Source organism: Denticeps clupeoides, unplaced genomic scaffold (assembly GCF_900700375.1).
Source record: "Denticeps clupeoides unplaced genomic scaffold, fDenClu1.1, whole genome shotgun sequence".
NCBI lineage: Eukaryota > Metazoa > Chordata > Actinopteri > Clupeiformes > Denticipitidae > Denticeps > Denticeps clupeoides.
This window is the reverse complement of record NW_021630066.1, coordinates 1-21,976: the sequence shown is the minus strand read 5'-3', so window position 1 is coordinate 21,976 and position 21,976 is coordinate 1. Positions and strand designations below refer to the sequence as shown.

General features: G+C 41.5%; 77 non-coding genes across 77 annotated transcripts; all 77 read right to left on the bottom strand.

The window, feature by feature from the left end:
• Positions 1-101: 101 nt before the first annotated feature.
• trnar-acg (transfer RNA arginine (anticodon ACG)) lies at positions 102-174 on the bottom strand. Its single transcript has one exon. It is a non-coding gene; the product is annotated as a tRNA-Arg (tRNA).
• Positions 175-362: 188 nt separating this feature from the next.
• Positions 363-434, bottom strand: trnah-gug (transfer RNA histidin (anticodon GUG)). Its single transcript has one exon. It is a non-coding gene; the product is annotated as a tRNA-His (tRNA).
• Positions 435-626: 192 nt separating this feature from the next.
• On the bottom strand, positions 627-699 carry trnar-acg (transfer RNA arginine (anticodon ACG)). Its single transcript has one exon. It is a non-coding gene; the product is annotated as a tRNA-Arg (tRNA).
• Positions 700-890: 191 nt separating this feature from the next.
• trnah-gug (transfer RNA histidin (anticodon GUG)) lies at positions 891-962 on the bottom strand. The gene has a single exon. It is a non-coding gene; the product is annotated as a tRNA-His (tRNA).
• A 192-nt stretch (positions 963-1,154) lies between these two features.
• Positions 1,155-1,227, bottom strand: trnar-acg (transfer RNA arginine (anticodon ACG)). The gene has a single exon. It is a non-coding gene; the product is annotated as a tRNA-Arg (tRNA).
• A 190-nt stretch (positions 1,228-1,417) lies between these two features.
• Positions 1,418-1,489, bottom strand: trnah-gug (transfer RNA histidin (anticodon GUG)). The gene has a single exon. It is a non-coding gene; the product is annotated as a tRNA-His (tRNA).
• Positions 1,490-1,681: 192 nt separating this feature from the next.
• trnar-acg (transfer RNA arginine (anticodon ACG)) lies at positions 1,682-1,754 on the bottom strand. Its single transcript has one exon. It is a non-coding gene; the product is annotated as a tRNA-Arg (tRNA).
• A 191-nt stretch (positions 1,755-1,945) lies between these two features.
• Positions 1,946-2,017, bottom strand: trnah-gug (transfer RNA histidin (anticodon GUG)). Its single transcript has one exon. It is a non-coding gene; the product is annotated as a tRNA-His (tRNA).
• A 193-nt stretch (positions 2,018-2,210) lies between these two features.
• Positions 2,211-2,283, bottom strand: trnar-acg (transfer RNA arginine (anticodon ACG)). The gene has a single exon. It is a non-coding gene; the product is annotated as a tRNA-Arg (tRNA).
• Positions 2,284-2,473: 190 nt separating this feature from the next.
• trnah-gug (transfer RNA histidin (anticodon GUG)) lies at positions 2,474-2,545 on the bottom strand. Its single transcript has one exon. It is a non-coding gene; the product is annotated as a tRNA-His (tRNA).
• A 192-nt stretch (positions 2,546-2,737) lies between these two features.
• On the bottom strand, positions 2,738-2,810 carry trnar-acg (transfer RNA arginine (anticodon ACG)). The gene has a single exon. It is a non-coding gene; the product is annotated as a tRNA-Arg (tRNA).
• Positions 2,811-2,999: 189 nt separating this feature from the next.
• Positions 3,000-3,071, bottom strand: trnah-gug (transfer RNA histidin (anticodon GUG)). The gene has a single exon. It is a non-coding gene; the product is annotated as a tRNA-His (tRNA).
• Positions 3,072-3,264: 193 nt separating this feature from the next.
• trnar-acg (transfer RNA arginine (anticodon ACG)) lies at positions 3,265-3,337 on the bottom strand. Its single transcript has one exon. It is a non-coding gene; the product is annotated as a tRNA-Arg (tRNA).
• Positions 3,338-3,527: 190 nt separating this feature from the next.
• Positions 3,528-3,599, bottom strand: trnah-gug (transfer RNA histidin (anticodon GUG)). Its single transcript has one exon. It is a non-coding gene; the product is annotated as a tRNA-His (tRNA).
• A 192-nt stretch (positions 3,600-3,791) lies between these two features.
• trnar-acg (transfer RNA arginine (anticodon ACG)) lies at positions 3,792-3,864 on the bottom strand. Its single transcript has one exon. It is a non-coding gene; the product is annotated as a tRNA-Arg (tRNA).
• Positions 3,865-4,055: 191 nt separating this feature from the next.
• Positions 4,056-4,127, bottom strand: trnah-gug (transfer RNA histidin (anticodon GUG)). Its single transcript has one exon. It is a non-coding gene; the product is annotated as a tRNA-His (tRNA).
• A 192-nt stretch (positions 4,128-4,319) lies between these two features.
• Positions 4,320-4,392, bottom strand: trnar-acg (transfer RNA arginine (anticodon ACG)). The gene has a single exon. It is a non-coding gene; the product is annotated as a tRNA-Arg (tRNA).
• Positions 4,393-4,582: 190 nt separating this feature from the next.
• trnah-gug (transfer RNA histidin (anticodon GUG)) lies at positions 4,583-4,654 on the bottom strand. Its single transcript has one exon. It is a non-coding gene; the product is annotated as a tRNA-His (tRNA).
• Positions 4,655-4,846: 192 nt separating this feature from the next.
• trnar-acg (transfer RNA arginine (anticodon ACG)) lies at positions 4,847-4,919 on the bottom strand. The gene has a single exon. It is a non-coding gene; the product is annotated as a tRNA-Arg (tRNA).
• Positions 4,920-5,110: 191 nt separating this feature from the next.
• Positions 5,111-5,182, bottom strand: trnah-gug (transfer RNA histidin (anticodon GUG)). Its single transcript has one exon. It is a non-coding gene; the product is annotated as a tRNA-His (tRNA).
• A 719-nt stretch (positions 5,183-5,901) lies between these two features.
• Positions 5,902-5,974, bottom strand: trnar-acg (transfer RNA arginine (anticodon ACG)). The gene has a single exon. It is a non-coding gene; the product is annotated as a tRNA-Arg (tRNA).
• Positions 5,975-6,164: 190 nt separating this feature from the next.
• Positions 6,165-6,236, bottom strand: trnah-gug (transfer RNA histidin (anticodon GUG)). The gene has a single exon. It is a non-coding gene; the product is annotated as a tRNA-His (tRNA).
• Positions 6,237-6,428: 192 nt separating this feature from the next.
• On the bottom strand, positions 6,429-6,501 carry trnar-acg (transfer RNA arginine (anticodon ACG)). The gene has a single exon. It is a non-coding gene; the product is annotated as a tRNA-Arg (tRNA).
• A 191-nt stretch (positions 6,502-6,692) lies between these two features.
• On the bottom strand, positions 6,693-6,764 carry trnah-gug (transfer RNA histidin (anticodon GUG)). The gene has a single exon. It is a non-coding gene; the product is annotated as a tRNA-His (tRNA).
• Positions 6,765-6,956: 192 nt separating this feature from the next.
• On the bottom strand, positions 6,957-7,029 carry trnar-acg (transfer RNA arginine (anticodon ACG)). The gene has a single exon. It is a non-coding gene; the product is annotated as a tRNA-Arg (tRNA).
• A 190-nt stretch (positions 7,030-7,219) lies between these two features.
• trnah-gug (transfer RNA histidin (anticodon GUG)) lies at positions 7,220-7,291 on the bottom strand. Its single transcript has one exon. It is a non-coding gene; the product is annotated as a tRNA-His (tRNA).
• Positions 7,292-7,484: 193 nt separating this feature from the next.
• trnar-acg (transfer RNA arginine (anticodon ACG)) lies at positions 7,485-7,557 on the bottom strand. The gene has a single exon. It is a non-coding gene; the product is annotated as a tRNA-Arg (tRNA).
• A 454-nt stretch (positions 7,558-8,011) lies between these two features.
• trnar-acg (transfer RNA arginine (anticodon ACG)) lies at positions 8,012-8,084 on the bottom strand. Its single transcript has one exon. It is a non-coding gene; the product is annotated as a tRNA-Arg (tRNA).
• A 191-nt stretch (positions 8,085-8,275) lies between these two features.
• Positions 8,276-8,347, bottom strand: trnah-gug (transfer RNA histidin (anticodon GUG)). The gene has a single exon. It is a non-coding gene; the product is annotated as a tRNA-His (tRNA).
• A 192-nt stretch (positions 8,348-8,539) lies between these two features.
• Positions 8,540-8,612, bottom strand: trnar-acg (transfer RNA arginine (anticodon ACG)). The gene has a single exon. It is a non-coding gene; the product is annotated as a tRNA-Arg (tRNA).
• A 191-nt stretch (positions 8,613-8,803) lies between these two features.
• On the bottom strand, positions 8,804-8,875 carry trnah-gug (transfer RNA histidin (anticodon GUG)). The gene has a single exon. It is a non-coding gene; the product is annotated as a tRNA-His (tRNA).
• Positions 8,876-9,330: 455 nt separating this feature from the next.
• Positions 9,331-9,402, bottom strand: trnah-gug (transfer RNA histidin (anticodon GUG)). The gene has a single exon. It is a non-coding gene; the product is annotated as a tRNA-His (tRNA).
• A 455-nt stretch (positions 9,403-9,857) lies between these two features.
• Positions 9,858-9,929, bottom strand: trnah-gug (transfer RNA histidin (anticodon GUG)). The gene has a single exon. It is a non-coding gene; the product is annotated as a tRNA-His (tRNA).
• Positions 9,930-10,121: 192 nt separating this feature from the next.
• trnar-acg (transfer RNA arginine (anticodon ACG)) lies at positions 10,122-10,194 on the bottom strand. The gene has a single exon. It is a non-coding gene; the product is annotated as a tRNA-Arg (tRNA).
• A 190-nt stretch (positions 10,195-10,384) lies between these two features.
• On the bottom strand, positions 10,385-10,456 carry trnah-gug (transfer RNA histidin (anticodon GUG)). The gene has a single exon. It is a non-coding gene; the product is annotated as a tRNA-His (tRNA).
• A 192-nt stretch (positions 10,457-10,648) lies between these two features.
• trnar-acg (transfer RNA arginine (anticodon ACG)) lies at positions 10,649-10,721 on the bottom strand. The gene has a single exon. It is a non-coding gene; the product is annotated as a tRNA-Arg (tRNA).
• A 190-nt stretch (positions 10,722-10,911) lies between these two features.
• On the bottom strand, positions 10,912-10,983 carry trnah-gug (transfer RNA histidin (anticodon GUG)). Its single transcript has one exon. It is a non-coding gene; the product is annotated as a tRNA-His (tRNA).
• Positions 10,984-11,176: 193 nt separating this feature from the next.
• On the bottom strand, positions 11,177-11,249 carry trnar-acg (transfer RNA arginine (anticodon ACG)). Its single transcript has one exon. It is a non-coding gene; the product is annotated as a tRNA-Arg (tRNA).
• A 191-nt stretch (positions 11,250-11,440) lies between these two features.
• Positions 11,441-11,511, bottom strand: trnah-gug (transfer RNA histidin (anticodon GUG)). The gene has a single exon. It is a non-coding gene; the product is annotated as a tRNA-His (tRNA).
• A 192-nt stretch (positions 11,512-11,703) lies between these two features.
• Positions 11,704-11,776, bottom strand: trnar-acg (transfer RNA arginine (anticodon ACG)). Its single transcript has one exon. It is a non-coding gene; the product is annotated as a tRNA-Arg (tRNA).
• Positions 11,777-11,966: 190 nt separating this feature from the next.
• On the bottom strand, positions 11,967-12,038 carry trnah-gug (transfer RNA histidin (anticodon GUG)). The gene has a single exon. It is a non-coding gene; the product is annotated as a tRNA-His (tRNA).
• A 192-nt stretch (positions 12,039-12,230) lies between these two features.
• trnar-acg (transfer RNA arginine (anticodon ACG)) lies at positions 12,231-12,303 on the bottom strand. The gene has a single exon. It is a non-coding gene; the product is annotated as a tRNA-Arg (tRNA).
• A 190-nt stretch (positions 12,304-12,493) lies between these two features.
• On the bottom strand, positions 12,494-12,565 carry trnah-gug (transfer RNA histidin (anticodon GUG)). Its single transcript has one exon. It is a non-coding gene; the product is annotated as a tRNA-His (tRNA).
• A 192-nt stretch (positions 12,566-12,757) lies between these two features.
• trnar-acg (transfer RNA arginine (anticodon ACG)) lies at positions 12,758-12,830 on the bottom strand. Its single transcript has one exon. It is a non-coding gene; the product is annotated as a tRNA-Arg (tRNA).
• A 191-nt stretch (positions 12,831-13,021) lies between these two features.
• On the bottom strand, positions 13,022-13,093 carry trnah-gug (transfer RNA histidin (anticodon GUG)). Its single transcript has one exon. It is a non-coding gene; the product is annotated as a tRNA-His (tRNA).
• A 455-nt stretch (positions 13,094-13,548) lies between these two features.
• On the bottom strand, positions 13,549-13,620 carry trnah-gug (transfer RNA histidin (anticodon GUG)). Its single transcript has one exon. It is a non-coding gene; the product is annotated as a tRNA-His (tRNA).
• A 192-nt stretch (positions 13,621-13,812) lies between these two features.
• Positions 13,813-13,885, bottom strand: trnar-acg (transfer RNA arginine (anticodon ACG)). Its single transcript has one exon. It is a non-coding gene; the product is annotated as a tRNA-Arg (tRNA).
• A 191-nt stretch (positions 13,886-14,076) lies between these two features.
• Positions 14,077-14,148, bottom strand: trnah-gug (transfer RNA histidin (anticodon GUG)). The gene has a single exon. It is a non-coding gene; the product is annotated as a tRNA-His (tRNA).
• Positions 14,149-14,341: 193 nt separating this feature from the next.
• Positions 14,342-14,414, bottom strand: trnar-acg (transfer RNA arginine (anticodon ACG)). The gene has a single exon. It is a non-coding gene; the product is annotated as a tRNA-Arg (tRNA).
• A 191-nt stretch (positions 14,415-14,605) lies between these two features.
• trnah-gug (transfer RNA histidin (anticodon GUG)) lies at positions 14,606-14,677 on the bottom strand. Its single transcript has one exon. It is a non-coding gene; the product is annotated as a tRNA-His (tRNA).
• Positions 14,678-14,869: 192 nt separating this feature from the next.
• On the bottom strand, positions 14,870-14,942 carry trnar-acg (transfer RNA arginine (anticodon ACG)). Its single transcript has one exon. It is a non-coding gene; the product is annotated as a tRNA-Arg (tRNA).
• Positions 14,943-15,132: 190 nt separating this feature from the next.
• On the bottom strand, positions 15,133-15,204 carry trnah-gug (transfer RNA histidin (anticodon GUG)). Its single transcript has one exon. It is a non-coding gene; the product is annotated as a tRNA-His (tRNA).
• Positions 15,205-15,396: 192 nt separating this feature from the next.
• Positions 15,397-15,469, bottom strand: trnar-acg (transfer RNA arginine (anticodon ACG)). The gene has a single exon. It is a non-coding gene; the product is annotated as a tRNA-Arg (tRNA).
• A 191-nt stretch (positions 15,470-15,660) lies between these two features.
• trnah-gug (transfer RNA histidin (anticodon GUG)) lies at positions 15,661-15,732 on the bottom strand. The gene has a single exon. It is a non-coding gene; the product is annotated as a tRNA-His (tRNA).
• Positions 15,733-15,925: 193 nt separating this feature from the next.
• Positions 15,926-15,998, bottom strand: trnar-acg (transfer RNA arginine (anticodon ACG)). Its single transcript has one exon. It is a non-coding gene; the product is annotated as a tRNA-Arg (tRNA).
• A 191-nt stretch (positions 15,999-16,189) lies between these two features.
• trnah-gug (transfer RNA histidin (anticodon GUG)) lies at positions 16,190-16,261 on the bottom strand. The gene has a single exon. It is a non-coding gene; the product is annotated as a tRNA-His (tRNA).
• Positions 16,262-16,453: 192 nt separating this feature from the next.
• On the bottom strand, positions 16,454-16,526 carry trnar-acg (transfer RNA arginine (anticodon ACG)). Its single transcript has one exon. It is a non-coding gene; the product is annotated as a tRNA-Arg (tRNA).
• A 189-nt stretch (positions 16,527-16,715) lies between these two features.
• Positions 16,716-16,787, bottom strand: trnah-gug (transfer RNA histidin (anticodon GUG)). Its single transcript has one exon. It is a non-coding gene; the product is annotated as a tRNA-His (tRNA).
• Positions 16,788-16,979: 192 nt separating this feature from the next.
• On the bottom strand, positions 16,980-17,052 carry trnar-acg (transfer RNA arginine (anticodon ACG)). The gene has a single exon. It is a non-coding gene; the product is annotated as a tRNA-Arg (tRNA).
• Positions 17,053-17,242: 190 nt separating this feature from the next.
• On the bottom strand, positions 17,243-17,314 carry trnah-gug (transfer RNA histidin (anticodon GUG)). The gene has a single exon. It is a non-coding gene; the product is annotated as a tRNA-His (tRNA).
• Positions 17,315-17,507: 193 nt separating this feature from the next.
• On the bottom strand, positions 17,508-17,580 carry trnar-acg (transfer RNA arginine (anticodon ACG)). The gene has a single exon. It is a non-coding gene; the product is annotated as a tRNA-Arg (tRNA).
• A 191-nt stretch (positions 17,581-17,771) lies between these two features.
• Positions 17,772-17,843, bottom strand: trnah-gug (transfer RNA histidin (anticodon GUG)). The gene has a single exon. It is a non-coding gene; the product is annotated as a tRNA-His (tRNA).
• Positions 17,844-18,035: 192 nt separating this feature from the next.
• On the bottom strand, positions 18,036-18,108 carry trnar-acg (transfer RNA arginine (anticodon ACG)). Its single transcript has one exon. It is a non-coding gene; the product is annotated as a tRNA-Arg (tRNA).
• A 191-nt stretch (positions 18,109-18,299) lies between these two features.
• trnah-gug (transfer RNA histidin (anticodon GUG)) lies at positions 18,300-18,371 on the bottom strand. The gene has a single exon. It is a non-coding gene; the product is annotated as a tRNA-His (tRNA).
• A 192-nt stretch (positions 18,372-18,563) lies between these two features.
• Positions 18,564-18,636, bottom strand: trnar-acg (transfer RNA arginine (anticodon ACG)). Its single transcript has one exon. It is a non-coding gene; the product is annotated as a tRNA-Arg (tRNA).
• Positions 18,637-18,826: 190 nt separating this feature from the next.
• Positions 18,827-18,898, bottom strand: trnah-gug (transfer RNA histidin (anticodon GUG)). The gene has a single exon. It is a non-coding gene; the product is annotated as a tRNA-His (tRNA).
• A 192-nt stretch (positions 18,899-19,090) lies between these two features.
• On the bottom strand, positions 19,091-19,163 carry trnar-acg (transfer RNA arginine (anticodon ACG)). The gene has a single exon. It is a non-coding gene; the product is annotated as a tRNA-Arg (tRNA).
• A 190-nt stretch (positions 19,164-19,353) lies between these two features.
• trnah-gug (transfer RNA histidin (anticodon GUG)) lies at positions 19,354-19,425 on the bottom strand. The gene has a single exon. It is a non-coding gene; the product is annotated as a tRNA-His (tRNA).
• A 192-nt stretch (positions 19,426-19,617) lies between these two features.
• trnar-acg (transfer RNA arginine (anticodon ACG)) lies at positions 19,618-19,690 on the bottom strand. Its single transcript has one exon. It is a non-coding gene; the product is annotated as a tRNA-Arg (tRNA).
• Positions 19,691-19,880: 190 nt separating this feature from the next.
• Positions 19,881-19,952, bottom strand: trnah-gug (transfer RNA histidin (anticodon GUG)). Its single transcript has one exon. It is a non-coding gene; the product is annotated as a tRNA-His (tRNA).
• Positions 19,953-20,144: 192 nt separating this feature from the next.
• trnar-acg (transfer RNA arginine (anticodon ACG)) lies at positions 20,145-20,217 on the bottom strand. The gene has a single exon. It is a non-coding gene; the product is annotated as a tRNA-Arg (tRNA).
• A 191-nt stretch (positions 20,218-20,408) lies between these two features.
• trnah-gug (transfer RNA histidin (anticodon GUG)) lies at positions 20,409-20,480 on the bottom strand. The gene has a single exon. It is a non-coding gene; the product is annotated as a tRNA-His (tRNA).
• Positions 20,481-20,673: 193 nt separating this feature from the next.
• On the bottom strand, positions 20,674-20,746 carry trnar-acg (transfer RNA arginine (anticodon ACG)). The gene has a single exon. It is a non-coding gene; the product is annotated as a tRNA-Arg (tRNA).
• A 190-nt stretch (positions 20,747-20,936) lies between these two features.
• Positions 20,937-21,008, bottom strand: trnah-gug (transfer RNA histidin (anticodon GUG)). The gene has a single exon. It is a non-coding gene; the product is annotated as a tRNA-His (tRNA).
• A 192-nt stretch (positions 21,009-21,200) lies between these two features.
• trnar-acg (transfer RNA arginine (anticodon ACG)) lies at positions 21,201-21,273 on the bottom strand. The gene has a single exon. It is a non-coding gene; the product is annotated as a tRNA-Arg (tRNA).
• A 190-nt stretch (positions 21,274-21,463) lies between these two features.
• On the bottom strand, positions 21,464-21,535 carry trnah-gug (transfer RNA histidin (anticodon GUG)). Its single transcript has one exon. It is a non-coding gene; the product is annotated as a tRNA-His (tRNA).
• A 192-nt stretch (positions 21,536-21,727) lies between these two features.
• Positions 21,728-21,800, bottom strand: trnar-acg (transfer RNA arginine (anticodon ACG)). Its single transcript has one exon. It is a non-coding gene; the product is annotated as a tRNA-Arg (tRNA).
• Positions 21,801-21,976: the final 176 nt, after the last annotated feature.

The window sequence follows — 21,976 nt, the reverse complement described above, 5'->3', positions numbered from 1 at the left end:
GGAAAAAGATGCTCTGTCTTGAAGAAGGGACATTTATTGATATTGGATTTGAGCTCTTTAAAAAATAATTTTAAAGCAGTGATAAAAAGAACACAAATGCACGAGCCAGCCAGGAGTCGAACCTAGAATCTTCTGATCCGTAGTCAGACGCGTTATCCATTGCGCCACTGGCCCTGCAGAGGCTATGGTTCATTGGCCTTACTAGGATTGGGAATCTTAATTGGCTGTCAGGCATTGGATTCGACAATTTTTGAGAGGCCTAAACACTAAAATGTGTTGTGGATTTGCTCCCAAAGACAATCTTATGTTTAATTTAAGAGGAATTTTCAAATATTTTCATTAAAAATTGTCTATCCAAAGACTGCCGTGACCCGGATTCGAACCGGGGTTGCTGCGGCCACAACGCAGAGTACTAACCACTATACGATCACGGCCACACTAACTCACAGTTAAGTAGCTCACCAGCACTCCTTTTAGGGTAAACATTCGCTGGATGCACTGTGTTAAATAGCAAAGGAGTTACATGGAAAAAGATGCTCTGTCTTGAAGAAGGGACATTTATTGATATTGGATTTGAGCTCTTTAAAAAATAATTTTAAAGCAGTGATCAAAAGAACACAAATGCACGAGCCAGCCAGGAGTCGAACCTAGAATCTTCTGATCCGTAGTCAGACGCGTTATCCATTGCGCCACTGGCCCTGCAGAGGCTATGGTTCATTGGCCTTACTAGGATTGGGAATCTTAATTGGCTGTCAGGCATTGGATTCGACAATTTTTTGAGAGGCCTAAACACTAAAATGTGTTGTGGATTTGCTCCCAAAGACAATCTTATGTTTAATTTAAGAGGAATTTTTCAAATATTTTCATTAAAAAATTGTCTATCCAAAGACTGCCGTGACCCGGATTCGAACCGGGGTTGCTGCGGCCACAACGCAGAGTACTAACCACTATACGATCACGGCCACACTAACTCACAGTTAAGTAGCTCACCAGCACTCCTTTTAGGGTAAACATTCGCTGGATGCACTGTGTTAAATAGCAAAGGAGTTACATGGAAAAAGATGCTCTGTCTTGAAGAAGGGACATTTATTGATATTGGATTTGAGCTCTTTAAAAAATAATTTTAAAGCAATGATCAAAAGAACACAAATGCACGAGCCAGCCAGGAGTCGAACCTAGAATCTTCTGATCCGTAGTCAGACGCGTTATCCATTGCGCCACTGGCCCTGCAGAGGCTATGGTTCATTGGCCTTACTAGGATTGGGAATCTTAATTGGCTGTCAGGCATTGGATTCGACAATTTTTTGAGAGGCCTAAACACTAAAATGTGTTGTGGATTTGCTCCCAAAGACAATCTTATGTTTAATTTAAGAGGAATTTTCCAATATTTTCATTAAAAAATTGTCTATCCAAAGACTGCCGTGACCCGGATTCGAACCGGGGTTGCTGCGGCCACAACGCAGAGTACTAACCACTATACGATCACGGCCACACTAACTCACAGTTAAGTAGCTCACCCACACTCCTTTTAGGGTAAACATTCGCTGGATGCACTGTGTTAAATAGCAAAGGAGTTACATGGAAAAAGATGCTCTGTCTTGAAGAAGGGACATTTATTGATATTGGATTTGAGCTCTTTAAAAAATAATTTTAAAGCAATGATCAAAAGAACACAAATGCACGAGCCAGCCAGGAGTCGAACCTAGAATCTTCTGATCCGTAGTCAGACGCGTTATCCATTGCGCCACTGGCCCTGCAGATGCTATAGTTCATTGGCCTTACTAGGATTGGGAATCTTAATTGGCTGTCAGGCATTGGATTCGACAATTTTTTGAGAGGCCTAAACACTAAAATGTGTTGTGGATTTGCTCCCAAAGACAATCTTATGTTTAATTTAAGAGGATTTATTCAAATATTTTCATTAAAAAATTGTCTATCCAAAGACTGCCGTGACCCGGATTCGAACCGGGGTTGCTGCGGCCACAACGCAGAGTACTAACCACTATACGATCACGGCCACACTAACTCACAGTTAAGTAGCTCACCAGCACTCCTTTTAGGGTAAACATTCGCTGGATGCACTGTGTTAAATAGCAAAGGAGTTACATGGAAAAAGATGCTCTGTCTTGAAGAAGGGACATTTATTGATATTGGATTTGAGCTCTTTAAAAAATAATTTTAAAGCAAGTGATCAAAAGAACACAAATGCACGAGCCAGCCAGGAGTCGAACCTAGAATCTTCTGATCCGTAGTCAGACGCGTTATCCATTGCGCCACTGGCCCTGCAGAGGCTATGGTTCATTGGCCTTACTAGGATTGGGAATCTTAATTGGCTGTCAGGCATTGGATTCGACAATTTTTTGAGAGGCCTAAACACTAAAATGTGTTGTGGATTTGCTCCCAAAGACAATCTTATGTTTAATTTAAGAGGAATTTTCAAATATTTTCATTAAAAAATTGTCTATCCAAAGACTGCCGTGACCCGGATTCGAACCGGGGTTGCTGCGGCCACAACGCAGAGTACTAACCACTATACGATCACGGCCACACTAACTCACAGTTAAGTAGCTCACCAGCACTCCTTTTAGGGTAAACATTCGCTGGATGCACTGTGTTAAATAGCAAAGGAGTTACATGGAAAAAGATGCTCTGTCTTGAAGAAGGGACATTTATTGATATTGGATTTGAGCTCTTTAAAAAAACATTTTAAAGCAATGATCAAAAGAACACAAATGCACGAGCCAGCCAGGAGTCGAACCTAGAATCTTCTGATCCGTAGTCAGACGCGTTATCCATTGCGCCACTGGCCCTGCAGAGGCTATGGTTCATTGGCCTTACTAGGATTGGGAATCTTAATTGGCTGTCAGGCATTGGATTCGACAATTTTTTGAGAGGCCTAAACACTAAAATGTGTTGTGGATTTGCTCCCAAAGACAATCTTATGTTTAATTTAAGAGGAATTTTCAAATATTTTCATTAAAAATTGTCTATCCAAAGACTGCCGTGACCCGGATTCGAACCGGGGTTGCTGCGGCCACAACGCAGAGTACTAACCACTATACGATCACGGCCACACTAACTCACAGTTAAGTAGCTCACCAGCACTCCTTTTAGGGTAAACATTCGCTGGATGCACTGTGTTAAATAGCAAAGGAGTTACATGGAAAAAGATGCTCTGTCTTGAAGAAGGGACATTTATTGATATTGGATTTGAGCTCTTTAAAAAATAATTTTAAAGCAAGTGATCAAAAGAACACAAATGCACGAGCCAGCCAGGAGTCGAACCTAGAATCTTCTGATCCGTAGTCAGACGCGTTATCCATTGCGCCACTGGCCCTGCAGATGCTATGGTTCATTGGCCTTACTAGGATTGGGAATCTTAATTGGCTGTCAGGCATTGGATTCGACAATTTTTTGAGAGGCCTAAACACTAAAATGTGTTGTGGATTTGCTCCCAAAGACAATCTTATGTTTAATTTAAGAGGAATTTTCAAATATTTTCATTAAAAAATTGTCTATCCAAAGACTGCCGTGACCCGGATTCGAACCGGGGTTGCTGCGGCCACAACGCAGAGTACTAACCACTATACGATCACGGCCACACTAACTCACAGTTAAGTAGCTCACCAGCACTCCTTTTAGGGTAAACATTCGCTGGATGCACTGTGTTAAATAGCAAAGGAGTTACATGGAAAAAGATGCTCTGTCTTGAAGAAGGGACATTTATTGATATTGGATTTGAGCTCTTTAAAAAATAATTTTAAAGCAATGATCAAAAGAACACAAATGCACGAGCCAGCCAGGAGTCGAACCTAGAATCTTCTGATCCGTAGTCAGACGCGTTATCCATTGCGCCACTGGCCCTGCAGAGGCTATGGTTCATTGGCCTTACTAGGATTGGGAATCTTAATTGGCTGTCAGGCATTGGATTCGACAATTTTTTGAGAGGCCTAAACACTAAAATGTGTTGTGGATTTGCTCCCAAAGACAATCTTATGTTTAATTTAAGAGGAATTTTTCAAATATTTTCATTAAAAAATTGTCTATCCAAAGACTGCCGTGACCCGGATTCGAACCGGGGTTGCTGCGGCCACAACGCAGAGTACTAACCACTATACGATCACGGCCACACTAACTCACAGTTAAGTAGCTCACCAGCACTCCTTTTAGGGTAAACATTCGCTGGATGCACTGTGTTAAATAGCAAAGGAGTTACATGGAAAAAGATGCTCTGTCTTGAAGAAGGGACATTTATTGATATTGGATTTGAGCTCTTTAAAAAATCATTTTAAAGCATTGATAAAAAGAACACAAATGCACGAGCCAGCCAGGAGTCGAACCTAGAATCTTCTGATCCGTAGTCAGACGCGTTATCCATTGCGCCACTGGCCCTGCAGAGGCTATGGTTCATTGGCCTTACTAGGATTGGGAATCTTAATTGGCTGTCAGGCATTGGATTCGACAATTTTTTGAGAGGCCTAAACACTAAAATGTGTTGTGGATTTGCTCCCAAAGACAATCTTATGTTTAATTTAAGAGGAATTTTTCAAATATTTTCATTAAAAATTGTCTATCCAAAGACTGCCGTGACCCGGATTCGAACCGGGGTTGCTGCGGCCACAACGCAGAGTACTAACCACTATACGATCACGGCCACACTAACTCACAGTTAAGTAGCTCACCAGCACTCCTTTTAGGGTAAACATTCGCTGGATGCACTGTGTTAAATAGCAAAGGAGTTACATGGAAAAAGATGCTCTGTCTTGAAGAAGGGACATTTATTGATATTGGATTTGAGCTCTTTAAAAAATAATTTTAAAGCAGTGATCAAAAGAACACAAATGCACGAGCCAGCCAGGAGTCGAACCTAGAATCTTCTGATCCGTAGTCAGACGCGTTATCCATTGCGCCACTGGCCCTGCAGAGGCTATGGTTCATTGGCCTTACTAGGATTGGGAATCTTAATTGGCTGTCAGGCATTGGATTCGACAATTTTTTGAGAGGCCTAAACACTAAAATGTGTTGTGGATTTGCTCCCAAAGACAATCTTATGTTTAATTTAAGAGGAATTTTTCAAATATTTTCATTAAAAAATTGTCTATCCAAAGACTGCCGTGACCCGGATTCGAACCGGGGTTGCTGCGGCCACAACGCAGAGTACTAACCACTATACGATCACGGCCACACTAACTCACAGTTAAGTAGCTCACCAGCACTCCTTTTAGGGTAAACATTCGCTGGATGCACTGTGTTAAATAGCAAAGGAGTTACATGGAAAAAGATGCTCTGTCTTGAAGAAGGGACATTTATTGATATTGGATTTGAGCTCTTTAAAAAAACATTTTAAAGCAATGATCAAAAGAACACAAATGCACGAGCCAGCCAGGAGTCGAACCTAGAATCTTCTGATCCGTAGTCAGACGCGTTATCCATTGCGTCACTGGCCCTGCAGAGGCTATGGTTCATTGGCCTTACTAGGATTGGGAATCTTAATTGGCTGTCAGGCATTGGATTCGACAATTTTTTGAGAGGCCTAAACACTAAAATGTGTTGTGGATTTGCTCCCAAAGACAATCTTATGTTTAATTTAAGAGGAATTTTCAAATATTTTCATTAAAAAATTGTCTATCCAAAGACTGCCGTGACCCGGATTCAAACCGGGGTTGCTGCAGCCACAACGCAGAGTACTAACCACTATACGATCACGGCCACACTAACTCACAGTTAAGTAGCTCACCAGCACTCCTTTTAGGGTAAACATTCGCTGGATGCACTGTGTTAAATAGCAAAGGAGTTACATGGAAAAAGATGCTCTGTCTTGAAGAAGGGACATTTATTGATATTGGATTTGAGCTCTTTAAAAAATAATTTTAAAGCAATGATCAAAAGAACACAAATGCACGAGCCAGCCAGGAGTCGAACCTAGAATCTTCTGATCCGTAGTCAGACGCGTTATCCATTGCGCCACTGGCCCTGCAGATGCTATAGTTCATTGGCCTTACTAGGATTAGGAATCTTAATTGGCTGTCAAGCATTGGATTCGACAATTTTTTGAGAGGCCTAAACACTAAAATGTGTTGTGGATTTGCTCCCAAAGACAATCTTATGTTTAATTTAAGAGGAATTTTTCAAATATTTTCATTAAAAATTGTCTATCCAAAGACTGCCGTGACCCGGATTCGAACCGGGGTTGCTGCGGCCACAACGCAGAGTACTAACCACAATACGATCACGGCCACACTAACTCACAGTCAAGTAGCTCACCAGCACTCCTTTTAGGGTAAACATTCGCTGGATGCACTGTGTTAAATAGCAAAGGAGTTACATGGAAAAAGATGCTCTGTCTTGAAGAAGGGACATTTATTGATATTGGATTTGAGCTCTTTAAAAAATCATTTTAAAGCAATGATCAAAAGAACACAAATGCACGAGCCAGCCAGGAGTCGAACCTAGAATCTTCTGATCCGTAGTCAGACGCGTTATCCATTGCGCCACTGGCCCTGCAGAGGCTATGGTTCATTGGCCTTACTAGGATTGGGAATCTTAATTGGCTGTCAGGCATTGGATTCGACAATTTTTTGAGAGGCCTAAACACTAAAATGTGTTGTGGATTTGCTCCCAAAGACAATCTTATGTTTAATTTAAGAGGAATTTTTCAAATGTTTTCATTAAAAAATTGTCTATCCAAAGACTGCCGTGACCCGGATTCGAACCGGGGTTGCTGCGGCCACAACGCAGAGTACTAACCACAATACGATCACGGCCACACTAACTCACAGTCAAGTAGCTCACCAGCACTCCTTTTAGGGTAAACATTCGCTGGATGCACTGTGTTAAATAGCAAAGGAGTTACATGGAAAAAGATGCTCTGTCTTGAAGAAGGGACATTTATTGATATTGGAATTGAGCTCTTTAAAAAATAATTTTAAAGCAGTGATAAAAAGAACACAAATGCACGAGCCAGCCAGGAGTCGAACCTAGAATCTTCTGATCCGTAGTCAGACGCGTTATCCATTGCACCACTGGCCCTGCAGAGGCTATGGTTCATTGGCCTTACTAGGATTGGGAATCTTAATTGGCTGTCAGGCATTGGATTCGACAATTTTTTGAGAGGCCTAAACACTAAAATGTGTTGTGGATTTGCTCCCAAAGACAATCTTATGTTTAATTTAAGAGGAATTTTTCAAATATTTTCATTAAAAATTGTCTATCCAAAGACTGCCGTGACCCGGATTCGAACCGGGGTTGCTGCGGCCACAACGCAGAGTACTAACCACTATACGATCACGGCCACACTAACTCACAGTTAAGTAGCTCACCAGCACTCCTTTTAGGGTAAACATTCGCTGGATGCACTGTGTTAAATAGCAAAGGAGTTACATGGAAAAAGATGCTCTGTCTTGAAGAAGGGACATTTATTGATATTGGATTTGAGCTCTTTAAAAAATAATTTTAAAGCAAGTGATCAAAAGAACACAAATGCACGAGCCAGCCAGGAGTCGAACCTAGAATCTTCTGATCCGTAGTCAGACGCGTTATCCATTGCGCCACTGGCCCTGCAGAGGCTATGGTTCATTGGCCTTACTAGGATTAGGAATCTTAATTGGCTGTCAGGCATTGGATTCGACAATTTTTTAAAGGCCTAAACACTAAAATGTGTTGTGGATTTGCTCCCAAAGACAATCTTATGTTTAATTTAAGAGGAATTTTTCAAATGTTTTCATTTAAAAATTGTCTATCCAAAGACTGCCGTGACCCGGATTCGAACCGGGGTTGCTGCGGCCACAATGCAGAGTACTAACCACAATACGATCACGGCCACACTAACTCACAGTCAAGTAGCTCACCAGCACTCCTTTTAGGGTAAACATTCGCTGGATGCACTGTGTTAAATAGCAAAGGAGTTACATGGAAAAAGATGCTCTGTCTTGAAGAAGGGACATTTATTGATATTGGAATTGAGCTCTTTAAAAAATCATTTTAAAGCATTGATCAAAAGAACACAAATGCACGAGCCAGCCAGGAGTCGAACCTAGAATCTTCTGATCCGTAGTCAGACGCGTTATCCATTGCGCCACTGGCCCTGCAGAGGCTATGGTTCATTGGCCTTACTAGGATTGGGAATCTTAATTGGCTGTCAGGCATTGGATTCGACAATTTTTTTGAGAGGCCTAAACACTAAAATGTGTTGTGGATTTGCTCCCAAAGACAATCTTATGTTTAATTTAAGAGGAATTTTTCAAATATTTTCATTAAAAATTGTCTATCCAAAGACTGCCGTGACCCGGATTCGAACCGGGGTTGCTGCGGCCACAACGCAGAGTACTAACCACTATACGATCACGGCCACACTAACTCACAGTTAAGTAGCTCACCAGCACTCCTTTTAGGGTAAACATTCGCTGGATGCACTGTGTTAAATAGCAAAGGAGTTACATGGAAAAAGATGCTCTGTCTTGAAGAAGGGACATTTATTGATATTGGATTTGAGCTCTTTAAAAAATAATTTTAAAGCAGTGATAAAAAGAACACAAATGCACGAGCCAGCCAGGAGTCGAACCTAGAATCTTCTGATCCGTAGTCAGACGCGTTATCCATTGCGCCACTGGCCCTGCAGATGCTATGGTTCATTGGCCTTACTAGGATTGGGAATCTTAATTGGCTGTCAGGCATTGGATTCGACAATTTTTTGAGAGGCCTAAACACTAAAATGTGTTGTGGATTTGCTCCCAAAGACAATCTTATGTTTAATTTAAGAGGAATTTTTCAAATATTTTCATTAAAAAATTGTCTATCCAAAGACTGCCGTGACCCGGATTCAAACCGGGGTTGCTGCGGCCACAACGCAGAGTACTAACCACTATACGATCACGGCCACACTAACTCACAGTTAAGTAGCTCACCAGCACTCCTTTTAGGGTAAACATTCGCTGGATGCACTGTGTTAAATAGCAAAGGAGTTACATGGAAAAAGATGCTCTGTCTTGAAGAAGGGACATTTATTGATATTGGATTTGAGCTCTTTAAAAAATCATTTTAAAGCAATGATCAAAAGAACACAAATGCACGAGCCAGCCAGGAGTCGAACCTAGAATCTTCTGATCCGTAGTCAGACGCGTTATCCATTGCTCCACTGGCCCTGCAGAGGCTATGGTTCATTGGCCTTACTAGGATTGGGAATCTTAATTGGCTGTCAGGCATTGGATTCGACAATTTTTTGAGAGGCCTAAACACTAAAATGTGTTGTGGATTTGCTCCCAAAGACAATCTTATGTTTAATTTAAGAGGAATTTTTCAAATATTTTCATTAAAAATTGTCTATCCAAAGACTGCCGTGACCCGGATTCGAACCGGGGTTGCTGCAGCCACAACGCAGAGTACTAACCACTATACGATCACGGCCACACTAACTCACAGTTAAGTAGCTCACCAGCACTCCTTTTAGGGTAAACATTCGCTGGATGCACTGTGTTAAATAGCAAAGGAGTTACATGGAAAAAGATGCTCTGTCTTGAAGAAGGGACATTTATTGATATTGGATTTGAGCTCTTTAAAAAACTATTTTAAAGCAATGATCAAAAGAACACAAATGCACGAGCCAGCCAGGAGTCGAACCTAGAATCTTCTGATCCGTAGTCAGACGCGTTATCCATTGCTCCACTGGCCCTGCAGATGCTATAGTTCATTGGCCTTACTAGGATTGGGAATCTTAATTGGCTGTCAGGCATTGGATTCGACAATTTTTTGAGAGGCCTAAACACTAAAATGTGTTGTGGATTTGCTCCCAAAGACAATCTTATGTTTAATTTAAGAGGAATTTTTCAAATATTTTCATTAAAAATTGTCTATCCAAAGACTGTCGTGACCCGGATTCGAACCGGGGTTGCTGCGGCCACAACGCAGAGTACTAACCACTATACGATCACGGCCACACTAACTCACAGTTAAGTAGCTCACCAGCACTCCTTTTAGGGTAAACATTCGCTGGATGCACTGTGTTAAATAGCAAAGGAGTTACATGGAAAAAGATGCTCTGTCTTGAAGAAGGGACATTTATTGATATTGGATTTGAGCTCTTTAAAAAATAATTTTAAAGCAGTGATAAAAAGAACACAAATGCACGAGCCAGCCAGGAGTCGAACCTAGAATCTTCTGATCCGTAGTCAGACGCGTTATCCATTGCGCCACTGGCCCTGCAGAGGCTATGGTTCATTGGCCTTACTAGGATTGGGAATCTTAATTGGCTGTCAGGCATTGGATTCGACAATTTTTTGAGAGGCCTAAACACTAAAATGTGTTGTGGATTTGCTCCCAAAGACAATCTTATGTTTAATTTAAGAGGAATTTTTCAAATATTTTCATTAAAAATTGTCTATCCAAAGACTGCCGTGACCCGGATTCGAACCGGGGTTGCTGCGGCCACAACGCAGAGTACTAACCACTATACGATCACGGCCACACTAACTCACAGTTAAGTAGCTCACCAGCACTCCTTTTAGGGTAAACATTCGCTGGATGCACTGTGTTAAATAGCAAAGGAGTTACATGGAAAAAGATGCTCTGTCTTGAAGAAGGGACATTTATTGATATTGGATTTGAGCTCTTTAAAAAATCATTTTAAAGCAATGATCAAAAGAACACAAATGCACGAGCCAGCCAGGAGTCGAACCTAGAATCTTCTGATCCGTAGTCAGACGCGTTATCCATTGCGCCACTGGCCCTGCAGAGGCTATGGTTCATTGGCCTTACTAGGATTGGGAATCTTAATTGGCTGTCAGGCATTGGATTCGACAATTTTTTGAGAGGCCTAAACACTAAAATGTGTTGTGGATTTGCTCCCAAAGACAATCTTATGTTTAATTTAAGAGGAATTTTTCAAATATTTTCATTAAAAATTGTCTATCCAAAGACTGCCGTGACCCGGATTCGAACCGGGGTTGCTGCGGCCACAACGCAGAGTACTAACCACTATACGATCACGGCCACACTAACTCACAGTTAAGTAGCTCACCAGCACTCCTTTTAGGGTAAACATTCGCTGGATGCACTGTGTTAAATAGCAAAGGAGTTACATGGAAAAAGATGCTCTGTCTTGAAGAAGGGACATTTATTGATATTGGATTTGAGCTCTTTAAAAAATAATTTTAAAGCAAGTGATCAAAAGAACACAAATGCACGAGCCAGCCAGGAGTCGAACCTAGAATCTTCTGATCCGTAGTCAGACGCGTTATCCATTGCGCCACTGGCCCTGCAGAGGCTATGGTTCATTGGCCTTACTAGGATTGGGAATCTTAATTGGCTGTCAGGCATTGGATTCGACAATTTTTTGAGAGGCCTAAACACTAAAATGTGTTGTGGATTTGCTCCCAAAGACAATCTTATGTTTAATTTAAGAGGAATTTTTCAAATATTTTCATTAAAAAATTGTCTATCCAAAGACTGCCGTGACCCGGATTCGAACCGGGTTGCTGCGGCCACAACGCAGAGTACTAACCACTATACGATCACGGCCACACTAACTCACAGTTAAGTAGCTCACCAGCACTCCTTTTAGGGTAAACATTCGCTGGATGCACTGTGTTAAATAGCAAAGGAGTTACATGGAAAAAGATGCTCTGTCTTGAAGAAGGGACATTTATTGATCTTGGATTTGAGCTCTTTAAAAAAACATTTTAAAGCAATGATCAAAAGAACACAAATGCACGAGCCAGCCAGGAGTCGAACCTAGAATCTTCTGATCCGTAGTCAGACGCGTTATCCATTGCGCCACTGGCCCTGCAGAGGCTATGGTTCATTGGCCTTACTAGGATTGGGAATCTTAATTGGCTGTCAGGCATTGGATTCGACAATTTTTTGAGAGGCCTAAACACTAAAATGTGTTGTGGATTTGCTCCCAAAGACAATCTTATGTTTAATTTAAGAGGAATTTTTCAAATATTTTCATTAAAAATTGTCTATCCAAAGACTGCCGTGACCCGGATTCGAACCGGGGTTGCTGCGGCCACAACGCAGAGTACTAACCACTATACGATCACGGCCACACTAACTCACAGTTAAGTAGCTCACCAGCACTCCTTTTAGGGTAAACATTCGCTGGATGCACTGTGTTAAATAGCAAAGGAGTTACATGGAAAAAGATGCTCTGTCTTGAAGAAGGGACATTTATTGATATTGGATTTGAGCTCTTTAAAAAATAATTTTAAAGCAGTGATCAAAAGAACACAAATGCACGAGCCAGCCAGGAGTCGAACCTAGAATCTTCTGTTCCGTAGTCAGACGCGTTATCCATTGCGCCACTGGCCCTGCAGAGGCTATGGTTCATTGGCCTTACTAGGATTGGGAATCTTAATTGGCTGTCAGGCATTGGATTCGACAATTTTTTGAGAGGCCTAAACACTAAAATGTGTTGTGGATTTGCTCCCAAAGACAATCTTATGTTTAATTTAAGAGGAATTTTTCAAATATTTTCATTAAAAATTGTCTATCCAAAGACTGCCGTGACCCGGATTCGAACCGGGGTTGCTGCGGCCACAACGCAGAGTACTAACCACTATACGATCACGGCCACACTAACTCACAGTTAAGTAGCTCACCAGCACTCCTTTTAGGGTAAACATTCGCTGGATGCACTGTGTTAAATAGCAAAGGAGTTACATGGAAAAAGATGCTCTGTCTTGAAGAAGGGACATTTATTGATATTGGATTTGAGCTCTTTAAAAAATAATTTTAAAGCAGTGATAAAAAGAACACAAATGCACGAGCCAGCCAGGAGTCGAACCTAGAATCTTCTGATCCGTAGTCAGACGCGTTATCCATTGCGCCACTGGCCCTGCAGAGGCTATGGTTCATTGGCCTTACTAGGATTGGGAATCTTAATTGGCTGTCAGGCATTGGATTCGACAATTTTTTGAGAGGCCTAAACACTAAAATGTGTTGTGGATTTGCTCCCAAAGACAATCTTATGTTTAATTTAAGAGGAATTTTTCAAATATTTTCATTAAAAAATTGTCTATCCAAAGACTGCCGTGACCCGGATTCGAACCGGGGTTGCTGCGGCCACAACGCAGAGTACTAACCACTATACGATCACGGCCACACTAACTCACAGTTAAGTAGCTCACCAGCACTCCTTTTAGGGTAAACATTCGCTGGATGCACTGTGTTAAATAGCAAAGGAGTTACATGGAAAAAGATGCTCTGTCTTGAAGAAGGGACATTTATTGATCTTGGATTTGAGCTCTTTAAAAAAACATTTTAAAGCAATGATCAAAAGAACACAAATGCACGAGCCAGCCAGGAGTCGAACCTAGAATCTTCTGATCCGTAGTCGACGCGTTATCCATTGCGCCACTGGCCCTGCAGAGGCTATGGTTCATTGGCCTTACTAGGATTGGGAATCTTAATTGGCTGTCAGGCATTGGATTCGACAATTTTTTGAGAGGCCTAAACACTAAAATGTGTTGTGGATTTGCTCCCAAAGACAATCTTATGTTTAATTTAAGAGGAATTTTTCAAATATTTTCATTAAAAAATTGTCTATCCAAAGACTGCCGTGACCCGGATTCGAACCGGGGTTGCTGCGGCCACAACGCAGAGTACTAACCACTATACGATCACGGCCACACTAACTCACAGTTAAGTAGCTCACCAGCACTCCTTTTAGGGTAAACATTCGCTGGATGCACTGTGTTAAATAGCAAAGGAGTTACATGGAAAAAGATGCTCTGTCTTGAAGAAGGGACATTTATTGATATTGGATTTGAGCTCTTTAAAAAATAATTTTAAAGCAATGATCAAAAGAACACAAATGCACGAGCCAGCTAGGAGTCGAACCTAGAATCTTCTGATCCGTAGTCAGACGCGTTATCCATTGCGCCACTGGCCCTGCAGAGGCTATGGTTCATTGGCCTTACTAGGATTGGGAATCTTAATTGGCTGTCAGGCATTGGATTCGACAATTTTTTGAGAGGCCTAAACACTAAAATGTGTTGTGGATTTGCTCCCAAAGACAATCTTATGTTTAATTTAAGAGGAATTTTTCCAATATTTTCATTAAAAAGTTGTCTATCCAAAGACTGCCGTGACCCGGATTCGAACCGGGGTTGCTGCGGCCACAACGCAGAGTACTAACCACTATACGATCACGGCCACACTAAGTCACAGTTAAGTAGCTCACCAGCACTCCTTTTATGGTAAACATTCGCTGGATGCACTGTGTTAAATAGCAAAGGAGTTACATGGAAAAAGATGCTCTGTCTTGAAGAAGGGACATTTATTGATATTGGATTTGAGCTCTTTAAAAAATCATTTTAAAGCAAGTGATCAAAAGAACACAAATGCACGAGCCAGCCAGGAGTCGAACCTAGAATCTTCTGATCCGTAGTCAGACGCGTTATCCATTGCGCCACTGGCCCTGCAGATGTTATGGTTCATTGGCCTTACTAGGATTGGGAATCTTAATTGGCTGTCAAGCATTGGATTCGACAATTTTTTGAGAGGCCTAAACACTAAAATGTGTTGTGGATTTGCTCCCAAAGACAATCTTATGTTTAATTTAAGAGGAATTTTTCAAATATTTTCATTAAAAAATTGTCTATCCAAAGACTGCCGTGACCCGGATTCGAACCGGGGTTGCTGCGGCCACAACGCAGAGTACTAACCACTATACGATCACGGCCACACTAACTCACAGTTAAGTAGCTCACCAGCACTCCTTTTAGGGTAAACATTCGCTGGATGCACTGTGTTAAATAGCAAAGGAGTTACATGGAAAAAGATGCTCTGTCTTGAAGAAGGGACATTTATTGATATTGGATTTGAGCTCTTTAAAAAATCATTTTAAAGCATTGATAAAAAGAACACAAATGCACGAGCCAGCCAGGAGTCGAACCTAGAATCTTCTGATCCGTAGTCAGACGCGTTATCCATTGCGCCACTGGCCCTGCAGAGGCTATGGTTCATTGGCCTTACTAGGATTGGGAATCTTAATTGGCTGTCAGGCATTGGATTCGACAATTTTTTGAGAGGCCTAAACACTAAAATGTGTTGTGGATTTGCTCCCAAAGACAATCTTATGTTTAATTTAAGAGGAATTTTTCAAATATTTTCATTAAAAATTGTCTATCCAAAGACTGCCGTGACCCGGATTCGAACCGGGGTTGCTGCGGCCACAACGCAGAGTACTAACCACTATACGATCACGGCCACACTAACTCACAGTTAAGTAGCTCACCAGCACTCCTTTTAGGGTAAACATTCGCTGGATGCACTGTGTTAAATAGCAAAGGAGTTACATGGAAAAAGATGCTCTGTCTTGAAGAAGGGACATTTATTGATATTGGATTTGAGCTCTTAAAAAAATCATTTTAAAGCAATGATCAAAAGAACACAAATGCTCGAGCCAGCCAGGAGTCGAACCTAGAATCTTCTGATCCGTAGTCAGACGCGTTATCCATTGCGCCACTGGCCCTGCAGAGGCTATGGTTCATTGGCCTTACTAGGATTGGGAATCTTAATTGGCTGTCAGGCATTGGATTCGACAATTTTTTGAGAGGCCTAAACACTAAAATGTGTTGTGGATTTGCTCCCAAAGACAATCTTATGTTTAATTTAAGAGGAATTTTTCAAATATTTTCATTAAAAAATTGTCTATCCAAAGACTGCCGTGACCCGGATTCGAACCGGGGTTGCTGCGGCCACAACGCAGAGTACTAACCACTATACGATCACGGCCACACTAACTCACAGTTAAGTAGCTCACCAGCACTCCTTTTAGGGTAAACATTCGCTGGATGCACTGTGTTAAATAGCAAAGGAGTTACATGGAAAAAGATGCTCTGTCTTGAAGAAGGGACATTTATTGATATTGGATTTGAGCTCTTTAAAAAATCATTTTAAAGCAAGTGATCAAAAGAACACAAATGCACGAGCCAGCCAGGAGTCGAACCTAGAATCTTCTGATCCGTAGTCAGACGCGTTATCCATTGCGCCACTGGCCCTGCAGAGGCTATGGTTCATTGGCCTTACTAGGATTGGGAATCTTAATTGGCTGTCAAGGCATTGGATTCGACAATTTTTTGAGAGGCCTAAACACTAAAATGTGTTGTGGATTTGCTCCCAAAGACAATCTTATGTTTAATTTAAGAGGAATTTTTCAAATATTTTCATTAAAAATTGTCTATCCAAAGACTGCCGTGACCCGGATTCGAACCGGGGTTGCTGCGGCCACAACGCAGAGTACTAACCACTATACGATCACGGCCACACTAACTCACAGTTAAGTAGCTCACCAGCACTCCTTTTAGGGTAAACATTCGCTGGATGCACTGTGTTAAATAGCAAAGGAGTTACATGGAAAAAGATGCTCTGTCTTGAAGAAGGGACATTTATTGATATTGGATTTGAGCTCTTTAAAAAATAATTTTAAAGCAGTGATCAAAAGAACACAAATGCACGAGCCAGCCAGGAGTCGAACCTAGAATCTTCTGATCCGTAGTCAGACGTGTTATCCATTGCGCCACTGGCCCTGCAGAGGCTATGGTTCATTGGCCTTACTAGGATTGGGAATCTTAATTGGCTGTCAGGCATTGGATTCGACAATTTTTGAGAGGCCTAAACACTAAAATGTGTTGTGGATTTGCTCCCAAAGACAATCTTATGTTTAATTTAAGAGGAATTTTTCAAATATTTTCATTAAAAATTGTCTATCCAAAGACTGCCGTGACCCGGATTCGAACCGGGGTTGCTGCGGCCACAACGCAGAGTACTAACCACTATACGATCACGGCCACACTAACTCACAGTTAAGTAGCTCACCAGCACTCCTTTTAGGGTAAACATTCGCTGGATGCACTGTGTTAAATAGCAAAGGAGTTACATGGAAAAAGATGCTCTGTCTTGAAGAAGGGACATTTATTGATCTTGGATTTGAGCTCTTTAAAAAAACATTTTAAAGCAATGATCAAAAGAACACAAATGCACGAGCCAGCCAGGAGTCGAACCTAGAATCTTCTGTTCCGTAGTCAGACGCGTTATCCATTGCGCCACTGGCCCTGCAGAGGCTATGGTTCATTGGCCTTACTAGGATTGGGAATCTTAATTGGCTGTCAGGCATTGGATTCGACAATTTTTTGAGAGGCCTAAACACTAAAATGTGTTGTGGATTTGCTCCCAAAGACAATCTTATGTTTAATTTAAGAGGAATTTTCAAATATTTTCATTAAAAAATTGTCTATACAAAGACTGCCGTGACCCGGATTCGAACCGGGGTTGCTGCGGCCACAACGCAGAGTACTAACCACTATACGATCACGGCCACACTAACTCACAGTTAAGTAGCTCACCCGCACTCCTTTTAGGGTAAACATTCGCTGGATGCACTGTGTTAAATAGCAAAGGAGTTACATGGAAAAAGATGCTCTGTCTTGAAGAAGGGACATTTATTGATATTGGATTTGAGCTCTTTAAAAAATAATTTTAAAGCAAGTGATCAAAAGAACACAAATGCACGAGCCAGCCAGGAGTCGAACCTAGAATCTTCTGATCCGTAGTCAGACGCGTTATCCATTGCGCCACTGGCCCTGCAGATGCTATAGTTCATTGGCCTTACTAGGATTGGGAATCTTAATTGGCTGTCAGGCATTGGATTCGACAATTTTTTGAGAGGCCTAAACACTAAAATGTGTTGTGGATTTGCTCCCAAAGACAATCTTATGTTTAATTTAAGAGGAATTTTTCAAATGTTTTCATTAAAAAATTGTCTATCCAAAGACTGCCGTGACCCGGATTCGAACCGGGGTTGCTGCGGCCACAACGCAGAGTACTAACCACTATACGATCACGGCCACACTAACTCACAGTTAAGTAGCTCACCAGCACTCCTTTTAGGGTAAACATTCGCTGGATGCACTGTGTTAAATAGCAAAGGAGTTACATGGAAAAAGATGCTCTGTCTTGAAGAAGGGACATTTATTGATATTGGATTTGAGCTCTTTAAAAAATAATTTTAAAGCAGTGATAAAAAGAACACAAATGCACGAGCCAGCCAGGAGTCGAACCTAGAATCTTCTGATCCGTAGTCAGACGCGTTATCCATTGCGCCACTGGCCCTGCAGATGCTATGGTTCATTGGCCTTACTAGGATTGGGAATCTTAATTGGCTGTCAGGCATTGGATTCGACAATTTTTTGAGAGGCCTAAACACTAAAATGTGTTGTGGATTTGCTCCCAAAGACAATCTTATGTTTAATTTAAGAGGAATTTTTCAAATATTTTCATTAAAAAATTGTCTATCCAAAGACTGCCGTGACCCGGATTCGAACCGGGGTTGCTGCGGCCACAACGCAGAGTACTAACCACTATACGATCACGGCCACACTAACTCACAGTTAAGTAGCTCACCAGCACTCCTTTTAGGGTAAACATTCGCTGGATGCACTGTGTTAAATAGCAAAGGAGTTACATGGAAAAAGATGCTCTGTCTTGAAGAAGGGACATTTATTGATATTGGATTTGAGCTCTTTAAAAAATAATTTTAAAGCAATGATCAAAAGAACACAAATGCACGAGCCAGCCAGGAGTCGAACCTAGAATCTTCTGATCCGTAGTCAGACGCGTTATCCATTGCGCCACTGGCCCTGCAGAGGCTATGGTTCATTGGCCTTACTAGGATTGGGAATCTTAATTGGCTGTCAGGCATTGGATTCGACAATTTTTTGAGAGGCCTAAACACTAAAATGTGTTGTGGATTTGCTCCCAAAGACAATCTTATGTTTAATTTAAGAGGAATTTTTCAAATATTTTCATTAAAAATTGTCTATCCAAAGACTGCCGTGACCCGGATTCGAACCGGGGTTGCTGCGGCCACAACGCAGAGTACTAACCACTATACGATCACGGCCACACTAACTCACAGTTAAGTAGCTCACCAGCACTCCTTTTAGGGTAAACATTCGCTGGATGCACTGTGTTAAATAGCAAAGGAGTTACATGGAAAAAGATGCTCTGTCTTGAAGAAGGGACATTTATTGATATTGGATTTGAGCTCTTTAAAAAATAATTTTAAAGCAATGATCAAAAGAACACAAATGCACGAGCCAGCCAGGAGTCGAACCTAGAATCTTCTGATCCGTAGTCAGACGCGTTATCCATTGCGCCACTGGCCCTGCAGAGGCTATGGTTCATTGGCCTTACTAGGATTGGGAATCTTAATTGGCTGTCAGGCATTGGATTCGACAATTTTTTGAGAGGCCTAAACACTAAAATGTGTTGTGGATTTGCTCCCAAAGACAATCTTATGTTTAATTTAAGAGGAATTTTCAAATATTTTCATTAAAAAATTGTCTATCCAAAGACTGCCGTGACCCGGATTCGAACCGGGGTTGCTGCGGCCACAACGCAGAGTACTAACCACTATACGATCACGGCCACACTAACTCACAGTTAAGTAGCTCACCAGCACTCCTTTTAGGGTAAACATTCGCTGGATGCACTGTGTTAAATAGCAAAGGAGTTACATGGAAAAAGATGCTCTGTCTTGAAGAAGGGACATTTATTGATATTGGATTTGAGCTCTTTAAAAAATAATTTTAAAGCAATGATCAAAAGAACACAAATGCACGAGCCAGCCAGGAGTCGAACCTAGAATCTTCTGATCCGTAGTCAGACGCGTTATCCATTGCGCCACTGGCCCTGCAGAGGCTATGGTTCATTGGCCTTACTAGGATTGGGAATCTTAATTGGCTGTCAGGCATTGGATTCGACAATTTTTTGAGAGGCCTAAACACTAAAATGTGTTGTGGATTTGCTCCCAAAGACAATCTTATGTTTAATTTAAGAGGAATTTTTCAAATATTTTCATTAAAAATTGTCTATCCAAAGACTGCCGTGACCCGGATTCGAACCGGGGTTGCTGCGGCCACAACGCAGAGTACTAACCACTATACGATCACGGCCACACTAACTCACAGTTAAGTAGCTCACCAGCACTCCTTTTAGGGTAAACATTCGCTGGATGCACTGTGTTAAATAGCAAAGGAGTTACATGGAAAAAGATGCTCTGTCTTGAAGAAGGGACATTTATTGATATTGGATTTGAGCTCTTTAAAAAATCATTTTAAAGCAATGATCAAAAGAACACAAATGCACGAGCCAGCCAGGAGTCGAACCTAGAATCTTCTGATCCGTAGTCAGACGCGTTATCCATTGCGCCACTGGCCCTGCAGAGGCTATGGTTCATTGGCCTTACTAGGATTGGGAATCTTAATTGGCTGTCAGGCATTGGATTCGACAATTTTTTGAGAGGCCTAAACACTAAAATGTGTTGTGGATTTGCTCCCAAAGACAATCTTATGTTTAATTTAAGAGGAATTTTTCAAATATTTTCATTAAAAAATTGTCTATCCAAAGACTGCCGTGACCCGGATTCGAACCGGGGTTGCTGCGGCCACAACGCAGAGTACTAACCACTATACGATCACGGCCACACTAACTCACAGTTAAGTAGCTCACCAGCACTCCTTTTAGGGTAAACATTCGCTGGATGCACTGTGTTAAATAGCAAAGGAGTTACATGGAAAAAGATGCTCTGTCTTGAAGAAGGGACATTTATTGATATTGGATTTGAGCTCTTTAAAAAATCATTTTAAAGCAATGATCAAAAGAACACAAATGCTACGAGCCAGCCAGGAGTCGAACCTAGAATCTTCTGATCCGTAGTCAGACGCGTTATCCATTGCGCCACTGGCCCTGCAGAGGCTATGGTTCATTGGCCTTACTAGGATTGGGAATCTTAATTGGCTGTCAGGCATTGGATTCGACAATTTTTTGAGAGGCCTAAACACTAAAATGTGTTGTGGATTTGCTCCCAAAGACAATCTTATGTTTAATTTAAGAGGAATTTTTCAAATATTTTCATTAAAAATTGTCTATCCAAAGACTGCCGTGACCCGGATTCGAACCGGGGTTGCTGCGGCCACAACGCAGAGTACTAACCACTATACGATCACGGCCACACTAACTCACAGTTAAGTAGCTCACCAGCACTCCTTTTAGGGTAAACATTCGCTGGATGCACTGTGTTAAATAGCAAAGGAGTTACATGGAAAAAGATGCTCTGTCTTGAAGAAGGGACATTTATTGATATTGGATTTGAGCTCTTTAAAAAATAATTTTAAAGCAGTGATCAAAAGAACACAAATGCACGAGCCAGCCAGGAGTCAAACCTAGAATCTTCTGATCCGTAGTCAGACGCGTTATCCATTGCGCCACTGGCCCTGCAGAGGCTATGGTTCATTGGCCTTACTAGGATTGGGAATCTTAATTGGCTGTCAGGCATTGGATTCGACAATTTTTTGAGAGGCCTAAACACTAAAATGTGTTGTGGATTTGCTCCCAAAGACAATCTTATGTTTAATTTAAGAGGAATTTTTCAAATATTTTCATTAAAAATTGTCTATCCAAAGACTGCCGTGACCCGGATTCGAACCGGGGTTGCTGCGGCCACAACGCAGAGTACTAACCACTATACGATCACGGCCACACTAACTCACAGTTAAGTAGCTCACCAGCACTCCTTTTAGGGTAAACATTCGCTGGATGCACTGTGTTAAATAGCAAAGGAGTTACATGGAAAAAGATGCTCTGTCTTGAAGAAGGGACATTTATTGATATTGGATTTGAGCTCTTTAAAAAATCATTTTAAAGCAATGATAAAAGAACACAAATGCATCGAGCCAGCCAGGAGTCGAACCTAGAATCTTCTGATCCGTAGTCAGACGCGTTATCCATTGCGCCACTGGCCCTGCAGAGGCTATGGTTCATTGGCCTTACTAGGATTGGTCAATCTTAATTGGCCTTTTGTTCGGCATTGACCGAATTCGACAATTGTTTGAGAGGGCCTACTAATCACTAAAATATGTTGTGGATTTGCTCCAAAGGACAATCTTTATGTTTAATTTAAGAGGCATTTCAATATTTT